General features: G+C 38.3%; 1 long non-coding RNA gene across 1 annotated transcript; it reads right to left on the bottom strand.

Annotated features, from left to right (window-relative positions):
* Window positions 1-7,316: 7,316 nt before the first annotated feature.
* LOC141363739 (uncharacterized) lies at window positions 7,317-11,086 on the bottom strand. The gene is made up of 3 exons (XR_012369359.1): window positions 10,653-11,086; window positions 9,454-9,604; window positions 7,317-9,344 (listed from the first exon to the last, which is right to left on the bottom strand). It is a non-coding gene; the product is annotated as an uncharacterized lncRNA (long non-coding RNA).
* Between the last annotated feature and the right edge of the window lie 234 nt (window positions 11,087-11,320).

Here is an 11,320-nt window from a genome sequence, read left to right as displayed (position 1 = left end):
AACAACAGAACCAGTTCATGTCTTTTAATTTTATCTTTTTTATTTCAAAGATAGACAGACATAAAAGATTAAAAGTAGAAAAAAATAAGAAAATGAAAAATGACAGAAAACATAAAAGAAATGATCAAATAGTTGCCTTTGACTATAAAATCACTTCATTAAACTGTTCGGTTCATTAGTGCATTTCCTGAGGCACAATCTTTTCATTGTACTCTTTTATATCATGGGATATAGCACAGCTCTGACTGTGTAATACTGTAAAAACGACTACAATTACTTGTCTACAATGTAACAAACTCATCAAGATATTTCAATACCTAATAACACACTTTAGCCTGATGGACCATTCTTATGTTAAACTCACTCAGATGATGATGATGTTAAGATGAGTTGGATTATGTTCTTAAGAGTTCCCAAATGGCTAAATCTTTGCTTGCAGCATAAACTCTCTATCTAGTCAAAATTATTACTTTCACATGAGGTATAAAATGACCCTTGCTATCACTTTATACCAATGGCTTCAGATTTTTAGCATTATCTTGAAAGCATAGGCTATACTATACTGTGTCACGTTCACCAATGGAGAGAGAGAGAGAGAATTTGAATTTTAAACCAGTGATACGTAGTACCAATGAGGCCAATGAGTTCAGAGAGGTGAGTGAGAAGAATGGAATGAGAGGCTGTATCAAAGGCTCAGAGTCAGCTGCCATGAGAAGGTCATTTGTGATTTTGATTAGGGCAGTTTCAGTGCTATGCTGTATCCTGAAACCAGATTGAAATGGCTCATAGAGGTTGGCTGTAGCATATGGTCAAGTTGATAGTAAGAGATGGAGACATTTAATCGCCTCAAGCCCAGCTTGACTCTGTACGATGTGCGAGTTGAGACAGTGCATTATTACAGACTTATATGGGCTACTGAAGATTTAATAATGTTATTTTAATATAGTCAGTCGTGAACTAAAGTGCAAAGGCAGGTGAAACTCTATAAGGCATGACACGCTAGCTTTATGGTAAAACATTTCACGGTCCCGTTATATCAATATAGCTTCTTTTTTTAAAGGAACACGCCCACATTTTGGGAATTTAGCTTATTCACCGTATCCCCCAGAGTTAGATAAGTCCATACATACCTCTCTCATCTCCGTGCGTGCTGTAACTCTGTCTGACGCAGCCCCCGCTAGCTTAGCTTAGCACAAAGACTGGAAATGCATGGCTCCAGCTAGTATACTGCTCCCAATAAGTGACAAAATAACGCGATCATTTTCCTATTTATGTGTTGTGATTTGTATAGTCAAACCGTGTACAAATAACAAGGTGATATGAGACACAGCGATCTTTTAACAGTATACATACTGAGAACTATATTCTCTGAAGACGAAGCACTGCCGCATGGGCGGAGTGATCTGCTCGCAGCACACGAGAAGCCCCTGGTGAGGAGCAGAGAGTTCGGTCAGAATTGTGCAAATCACTCCGCCCATGCGCCAGTGCTTCGTCCCCAGAGAACACAGCTCTCAGCATGTACACCGCCAAAAGATCGCTGTGTCTCATATCACCTTGTTATTTGTACACGGTTTGACTATACAAATCACAACACATAAATAGGAAAATGATCGCGTTATTTTGTCACTTATTGGGAGCAGTATGCTAGCTAAAGCCACCCACTTCCAGTCTTTGTGCCAAGCCAAGCCAGCGGGGGCCGCGCCAGACAGAGCCACAGCACGCACGGAGATGAGAGAGGCATGCATGGACCCATCCAACTCTGGGGGACACGGTGAATAAGCTAAATTCCCAAAATGTGGGCGTGTTCCTTTAAGACTTAGGATCAAAAGCAATACATATTCAGATGACTCAGAATGTAAGACTGTATCTGTGTGTTGTATGAATGCATCTCTTTCATCTCATCTCTGTTCTCCTCTCAGCCCCGACTGATCCGTGTGCTGCACTCAGCTGTACTGAAGATGAATATTGTGGAGAGAACAGCGGTGTTTATGGCTGTTTCTTCAAAAACAACCAAACCAGATCTGATCCTGATCCTGAATCATTTCTCAACATTTCTAATCTAAAACTTGATTTCCTAATGCTGACAATCTGTTTTTATATTTTAAATTTCATTGAAACCTGTGAAAGCAGTACAGGATCTATATCTATATCTCGCTGTCAGCTCTTTGAAGCTGGTTTTTCAGCTGATGTCCTGCACCTCAATGATCCCAGATGCAGAGGAATCATCCAGAATGGCCGAGTGGAGTTTAGTTTTGATAACGATGAACACACCTGTGGTACAAATCTTATGGTAAGACTCAATATCTGTACAGTAGGGCTGGAGGTTTTTAATGATTTTACAGATTAATTTAAATAAACGTTTTTAAATTAAGTTGATTTGACACACCAAAGTGAAACGTTGCAGACATCCTGATTATTATAGCAGTTATTCCAATGTTGACCTCATTGAGGCTCATTGAATCCCTCGGGGCTCATTGAATCGCTCATTGAATTGCTCATTGAATTGCTCATTGAATCGCTCGGGGCTCAGGGAATCCCTAGTGGCTCAGCGAATCTCTCGGACCTCTTAATATTTCATGCATAATTTCTGCACATTTATATCATGTTGACTTCATGAGTGGTTATGCACTTTGAGAAACCAGATGTTCTTAATAAAGTGATTGTTTCATAAATCAGTTACTATAAAACAATTTTACCTGCTTTTTTTAACATAATTTAATATAAATCGTTTTTTTACTGATTGATTTGTACTAATATTTGAACTTCATTGTGTTTGTGATGCACAGGCCAATGGCACTCATATCATCTATGAGAACTTTATTTTGGGAGCACCAGAGTCATCTGAAGGTCTCATCAGCAGAGAGAAAATTCTGCAGATATCTTTCAGCTGTGTTTACCCCCAAACCCAAACACTTTCTATGATAGAAATCAACCCACTGGAGAGGTCAGACTTCAATTCTACTGGCTACATACAACCCGAATTCCGGAAAAGTTGGGACGTTTTTTAAATTTCAATAAAATGAAAACTAAAGGAATTTCAAATCACATGAGCCAATATTTTATTCACAATAGAACATAGATAACATAGCAAATGTTCAAACTGCGAAATTTTAACATTTTATCCACTTAATTAACTCATTTAAAATTTAATGCATGCTACAGGTCTCTTAAAGTTGGCACGAAGGCAACAAATGGCTAAAAAAGCAAGCAGTTTTGAAAAGATTCAGCTGGGAGAACATCAAGTTAATTGATATTAAGTCTGTAAAATAATTAGCTATAAAAGGTATGTCTTAGAGAAGCAGAATCTCTCAGAAGTAAAGATGGGCAGAGGCTCTCCAATCTGTGAAGGACTGTGTAAAAAGATTGTGGAATACTTTTAAAACAATGTTCCTTAATGTCAAATTACAATGGCTTTGCAAATCTCATCATCTACAGTGCATAACATCATCAAAAGATTCCGAGAAAATGGAGCAATCTCTGTGCGTAAGGGACAAGGCCGGAGACTTTTATTGGATGCCCGTGGTCTTCGGGCCCTCAGACGACACTGCATTACTCATCGACATTACTAAATGGGCCCAGGAATACTTCCAGAAACCACTGTCGATAAACACAATCCGCCGTGCCATCAGCAGATGCCAACTAAAGCTCTATCATGCAAAAAGGAAGCCATATGTGAACATGGTCCAGAAGCGCCGTTGTGTCCTGTGGGCCAAGGCTCATTTAAAAATGACTATTTCAAAGTGGAATAGTGTTCTATGGTCAGACGAGTCCAAATTTGACATTCTTGTTGGAAATCACGGACGCCGTGTCCTCCGGGCTAAAGAGGAGGGAGACCTTTCAGCATGTTATCAGCGTTAAGTTCAAAAGCCAGCATCTCTGATGGTATGGGGGTGCATAAGTGCATACAGTATGGGCAGCCTGCATGTTTTGGAAGGCTGTGTGAATGCTGAAAGGTATATAAAGGTTTAGAGCAGGGGTGTCAAACTCAATTTCATCCCGGGCCACATCAGCATTACGGTTGCTCTCAAAGGGCCGGTTGTATTTGAAGGACTGTATGAATGTATCTACTCTTTTATTACTGTACATTGCATAATTTTCTCTGCATTTGCTTACTATTAGTTTTGTAATAACTCAATTAATACCTAGCTTTGAACATAGAAGCCCTGGCAAATAATGACAAAGTTAAATAATTGTGATGACAAAAACACATGTTGTATATGAGCACACTCAAAATTTTCTGTTATCCTTCATTGTGCAGTTAGGAAACTGAGAGGCATTTTAAGATACTAATAAAGAGTTTTACAATCTCCACCATAATATGCATTTATTAGACACAGATACTCTTGTCATTTCTTGCCTTCTTTGTAAAAAAGCTGTGATTTTTTTACCTGGCTTTAAGTGTCTGATTGACTGACGTCTCATGAGTTCAGTGTTGTAGGCTACAGATCAATAGTTTCAATCGTTTATTAAAAGTATTCGGTTTAGATGAGTCATTAGTTCACGTACTTAGCGGGAATAGACGCGTTGTAAACTAATCCCAGCTGGACATCGCGAAACATTTCTGTAAACGAGACGGAAAACATTTTCTCGCTGGATGCGCGTGAGCGTGCGCGAGAGAGGGAGAGAAAGCACGAGCAGATACTGTCCGTTTCCATCTGCGGAGGTCGCATATGCAGCGTCATGGTTTATTTAAGTTAACTGACCATTACATTCGCAAGTCATACGCACATTACAACTATTTACTATAAACGAAGAATAATATTCAACTTTATAATTGTTAATATTCTGAAACAAGACAGTCTTGATGACGTATGCCGCCTGGAAATGCGAGCTCCGGAGGCTGCAGCCTTCGCATTAAGACACGGCCAATCTAGTAGTGCGCGCGTGCGGGGCTCTGCTCGTTCTCTCTCATGCAATCATCAACATTTTCACTATAATTACATTACAAAAAGACTTTGGCGAGACAACATTTTTTTTTGTGGCTGCTAAAAAAATCTATGTAGGAAATAACATGCAAAGAATAAAACTTATAATAACAATAAAATTATTTGCAGACTCGGGCCACATAATTAACATAATTTGTAAGCTCTCACGGGCCAGATGAAATGAGGGGGCGGGCCGGATTTGGCCCGCGGGCCTTGAGTTTGACACCCCTGGTTTAGAGCAACATATTCAAACGACATCTATTTCAGAGAAGGCAGTGTATATTTCAGCAGGACAATGCAAAACCACATACTGCAGCTATTACAACAGCATGGCGTGCATCAGGTGTGCTTGATTAGAGCTTAAGCTAAACTCTGCAGGACATAGGCACTCCAGGACCGACATTGCCTACCCCTACCGTAGACCATTGTATTCTGTTAAAAGACTAAAACACAATGGCGGTATCTATGATGCTGCCTTAGACTGTTTTAAATCTTACTTTTCAAATAGGAGAATCGGTAGAAATGTAAGAATTTTTATCATCCTCAATGCAAATCACCTGCAGGGTGCCACAGGGTTTGATTCTGGGTCCAAATCTATTTGTGACCCGCTCTGGCGAAATGAGTCGGAAGTCGCAACGTTCCGTTTTAAGATATGAGCCGATAATGTGGAAAAACAATGAAATTATCAAAAAAAAATATTTTTAGCTAATATCAAAGAACAGACATTAAAAAATAATCTCCCAAAGTTTCGTAGTCCAAATAATTGAGTAAAGGTGTTTACAGGGCTCTCAAGTTTTATCAAAAGTTTGGAGTGAGATTTCATCTGTTAGGGGAGGAGCCACTTAAATATTTGCAGCAGCGACCCCTCGGCCCCAACCAATTCTCTCAGGTTTTTGGTAGCAGTTAAATTTAATATATTGTTTATAATTGATTAGCACAAATAGAAATTATAACAGTTGGGAAATCTAATTAAAGACAAAGTCATAGAAATTAAATACATTGTTTTATTTAAAAAATACAAATATATAAAAAATTGCCCCAAATGAGCCAACTGAACAGCAACATTGCAGAACTTGCCCTGAGCATACTTACAATACAAGGTGTGTTTGTGTGACATCTTTTAAACAGATAAATGCAATGATTAATGTATACATTGGCAGGATATAAACATTACTAAAATAAAAGCCAGAGTATAGCTGAATAGCTAAAAAGAGTATGAATAAAGTATAATTTGAAAATAATGAAATAAATGAAAATGAAATATCTTGTCCTTTCCATTCCCAGGTGAAAAAAATACTATAGTAATTTATAGTAAATACTATAGTGTTTTTGACCCATACTATAGTAATGTACTTGAATTAATTTGTTGTGGTAATTCTATAGTTGCTGTGATAACATAACAACTATAGTAATATAAACGTATTACTTTATCCAATACTGTACTACATTGTCTACAACTATAGGGTATAATATACTAGAATATACACTACAGATTACTGTAGTATAAACTAAAGAATACTAACGTTAGAGTATTTATTACAGTTTATCAGTTCACTACTATAGTTGATACAGAGTATGCTGTAGCAATCATTAACAAAGTGTTGTAAATACTATAATATACTAAAATTTACTATACTATTAGTATGGTTCAAAAACACTATAGTATTTCCTATAATATTTTTCACCTGGGATTGTTTCAGGTAGCCTCTAGTGTTTAGTACTTTCCTAAAGTTAAAGCTAATTCTGATTGCAAAGCAGTTCGATTTTTTTAATCAATAATAATTTACCTCGGCTATATTTCCCAACAACAGTTTTTATTATCTTTGATCACATTTTTGTGATGTCATCCAAGAATCGTAAAATCAAATTGCTATAAAAAAGAATGCGTTACCTACCGCTTTCATCGGATTCTTCTCTTCCAACTGCCACTTCGTCTGTGTGACGTGAGAATCTATGTTGCCTAGTAACGAATGTGCTTGCAGCAGGATCACGAAATTTACCCAGAAACAACAAATTCTGATTGGCTGGTAGGTGACAATTATATCAGGATGTCTAGTGTGACCGTGTCCGCGGCTCGACAGATATGAACTCGGCAGAGAACTTCTCTCCTGTGCCTCGTTCATTAATTGTATAGAGTGGGAAAAGTTTTCTTATTTTTTCAGCGTGAGAAATACAAGGTGTGGCGTGTGAGCGTGTGAACTTACTGAAATGCGTGAGTCTCACGGTGAATGCGTGAGACTTGAGAGCCCTGGTGTTTAAATGACTATTAAAGTTGAAACAGTATTACTAAATTCGCTGGAAATGAACATTGCTTCTCTCAAATCCTCTCGTCACCTCCGAGCATTTCGGGGGATCCCCTGAAACGTCACTATCTCTCCAAATATGCCCAGATAGCAAAATCTGGCTGGCCCACCACTGGGCCACATATTTGCTTGAGTTCTGGCCCAGTTCTGGCTGGGTCCCCGGCCCAAAACTGGCCCACACACTAAAAATTGGATCAAACTATTAAATCTGGGCCAGTTGTGGCCCACACCCAGTAAAATAGATCTTACATACTGACTTGGCCCAGATTTGGTCAGCACACTGTAAAGTGACCTAAATTGTTTATTTGGCCCAGGTCTGGCTAGCACACTGTAAAGTGACTTAAATTGCTTATTTGGCCCAAGTCTGGCCCAGACCCTTTGTTTTATGTGGCTGACAACATCTGCATGGTCCCTGGGCCAGATGTGGCCCAGAAACTGGTAAATATTGTATATTTTTTATTTTTCAAGAAAAATACACCCATTTAAGAAGATTAAGAGCCTTTTATTAAAAAAATACACACATCACATTAATGTGAATTAACAGTTAACAAATACATAAATATGAACATGTTTTAACATGTACCAACAATTAACCATAATTTTGAACATATTAATTCTTAACAAATTCAGTACACTTTACAAAAACCCAACAAATACAAACAGACATATATCTCTTACACAACACATTTTACAAGCACATAACCCACTTTATAAACATTTTTAAAGGGATAGTTCACCCTCAAAATTATAATTTTCTCATAAATCACTTACCCCTGTGTCGCTCTAAACCACCAAGTGCTCTGATTGTCTTCAGAATACATTTTTAGAATTTTTTTATGAAAACCGGGAGGCTTTTGTCTGTCCCATTGACTTAAGTTAGTCTCACAATACGTTTCCCAGAAAAGAATGAAGGACATCGCCAAAAAGGTCCATTGTCCATTAGTAGTTTAATAATAATATTATGAAGTGACAAGAACACTTTGTGCACAAAGAAAATAAAACGAACGATTTCAACAATTTGTTCTCCTCCTTAGTTGTTGAAAGTGTATTCAAGACCAGACTACAGCGATGCTGCTGACATCACCTGCAGCTCACGTCACTTGCTGATGTGGTTACCAATGTTTTTTTTTGTTTTTCTACGCTTTTTTTAAAGTATAATGCAAACATTGTAACAATACTTAAACAGCCCAAATAAATGTACAAATTACTTGGCAGCCTATTCTGTCTGTACGCTGGGAACTACGTCAGCAGGTGACGTCAGCAGCAGTCATAGTCTGGTCGTTAACAGGCTTTGAACGACCAAGGAGAAGAACAAACTGTTGAAAATTTTTTTTATTGAAATACTGATGGAACACTGAACCCTTTGGCAACGCCTTTCATTCTTTTGTGTTAAATGGATTGTAAAACTCACCGAAATCAATGGGACGGACAGAAGCCTCCCAGTCTTCATCAAAAATATCCAAAAACGTGTTCTAAAGACAATCTAAGCACTTGTTGGTTTAGAACGACAGAGGGGAAGTGACTTATGATAAAATTGCAATTTTGGGGTGAATTATCCCCTTAAGCAATTACAGCGAGACAACATGTAAAACAAATTAATTAACATTTAAAGAAAAAAATTCTCTCTCACACACACACCACACACACACATTGGCATATGTGGTTTACCGGGACAATTCCATAGACACAATGCATTTTATTCTGTACAAACTGTATATTCTATTGCCTTAACTTACCCCAGTCCCTAAGCCCAACCATAACAAAAATCTGTTGGAAGTCTTTAATCTGAAAAAGTACCACTTAGTATTGTGTCCCTGTAAAGCATGTTTATAGCATATTAAACATGTCATTATACACTATTCCCCATAAACCACATGTACCAACGCACACACACCTCTCACACACAAGCCAAGTAATTAAAACAAGTTAAACACATTTAACCAAAACACCACCACTCTTTTTACAGCACAAAACATTCTCCTTTGCAGACTCAAACACAGGCGCTAACACTTACTGCTTTTCTTTTGCTAAATTTGTCTCTTGCACCCACCCTCTCGATCGAGCCACCTCTTCATTGTCCCCTCCACAACTGTAAGGGACCTTCTCCGAACTGCATCTTTAAAATAAATTATCCATATTGTCATTGTGAAATCTTTAACATTTAATGAGCATATTAAAAAGAAATGTCTAATTTTTATTAACAAATAATTAACAGATATATTTACCAATCACTACCTCTCTGAGTTAGAGGGTGGCAAATAAAGTCTTTTCCATCCAGTTGAGGTTTTAAGCCAGGGAGTTGTTGGTCGCCCTCTTCAATATATGCCATGTGCAGTCTCGTACATCTGTCCCGCCAATAAGCCCCAACCAGTTAACCTGAAACAGATTTATAGTCTTAATAGTTGCTCATAGTTTCATACAGGACACAGGTCATACAGTAGTTGATTGCTTATATCAAAGAGGTGATGCATGCTATTTTTTGTGTGCTAATTTAAGAAAAGTTGTGTGCAATCCATAGAAGTAAACTGTTGTGGTTTTGTTGTAGTCCAAGAAAAGAGATTTAGGTTGAAGAAGATAACTAGCGTCATTGTTTACTTACACTGTAAAAAATTTCTGTAGAAATTACAGTATTACTGCCAACTAGCTGCCAGTAGCTTACTGTAGATTTTACATTTATGTTATTTACTGGCAACAGTTTGTTCAAAGTTAAATTAACATTTTCCGTCTTTATCTTCTACAGTAAGTTACTGGCAAACAGCTGCATAATTACAGCACATTTTTTACAGTGTAGGGTTTTGTACATTTGTACATCGTTCACATGTCTTTAACACTTACACATCAAAGGGTGTGTAAATTCGTGAATCTGAAAAATGTGCCCTTCTGAAAAAAACAGCATACCAGCAAGACCATATGTTGTGTTTTGGTGCTGGTTTGCTAGTGAACACCAGCTAAACAGCCTCAAACCAGGACCATCACCAAACCAGCATTAGCACCAGCATCCTATGCTGGTCATACCAGCAAGCCACAGCATATGTTGTGTTCTGGTGCTGTTATGCTGGTGACCACCAGCAAAGACCATCATAATTCCCATGCTGGTTTGATGCTGGATTTTTCAGCAGGGTGCTCTTTAACTTCTTAACTACTTTAGCTCAAATAAGGTTGTGTGTACTGCTCCTTTTTATGAAGATACGAACGTGTGTCTGAATTCTCTGCTTGATTATTAAAAACCTGTTAACCTGCACGTGAACGACGACTGGTTATTTACATCTTTCTAAATGGATTCAGCTTACTAACAACAATATTTAAGCTAACGTGATAGCTGGCTAAACATGCAGGAAAATTCACGGTTTTGAATATGTAGCAAACAATTCCTTTTCATTGTTATCATGCATTTTTAACATATAAAACTAAATCAGTGACTTACCAGTTATTGATGATGGTGTCTGTGTCGAACGGGAGCTCAGCTTTGTGCTCTGCTTGATTCAAATCATAACAGTAGTGGTGATGTTGCCGTTCAACAGCTAAAGGGCTGATTGCCGCATCACGGAATCGGGCCGTGTACTGTATACTGTCCGTCTGAAGCATAAACATTTTTAAATTGCCGCCAAACAGCGTTACAACCGGCATGTGTCAGTTCCACTGGTATCGGGCCACATACTGAATTTCTGACATCATACACATCTTGGCAGTATCATATCAAACCATAATCGGTCCAGGCACAATGCAACGTAGTCGGTCCGACTACACAATGCCAGATTTGGCCCGATTACACTGAGACGCTACTTTAGTAGACCCGGACTTCAGCTGAGTATGCTTACACTCGGGCCAACAGCTATAAAGTGTTTACTACTGGTATACTATTTTCTCATCTGGGCCAGTTCTGGCGCATACACTAAAAATCTGTCAGTCTTTCAGCCGACACTGGCAGAAGAAAGTCAGAATTGGCCCAGAACTGACTGCTATCTGGGTGCTGTTACACGTTGTTTTAGAGCCAATCAGAAATCTTCATAAAGGCTGATCATTTATCAATGGGAAACCCTGGGGCACGCGATTGGTCCAGCCATCATCCTGTCATACTCACAGCACTCTCCT

Source organism: Misgurnus anguillicaudatus, chromosome 4 (assembly GCF_027580225.2).
Source record: "Misgurnus anguillicaudatus chromosome 4, ASM2758022v2, whole genome shotgun sequence".
In the NCBI taxonomy this organism is placed as follows: domain Eukaryota; kingdom Metazoa; phylum Chordata; class Actinopteri; order Cypriniformes; family Cobitidae; genus Misgurnus; species Misgurnus anguillicaudatus.
This window is presented reverse-complemented; position numbering and strand designations above follow the sequence as displayed.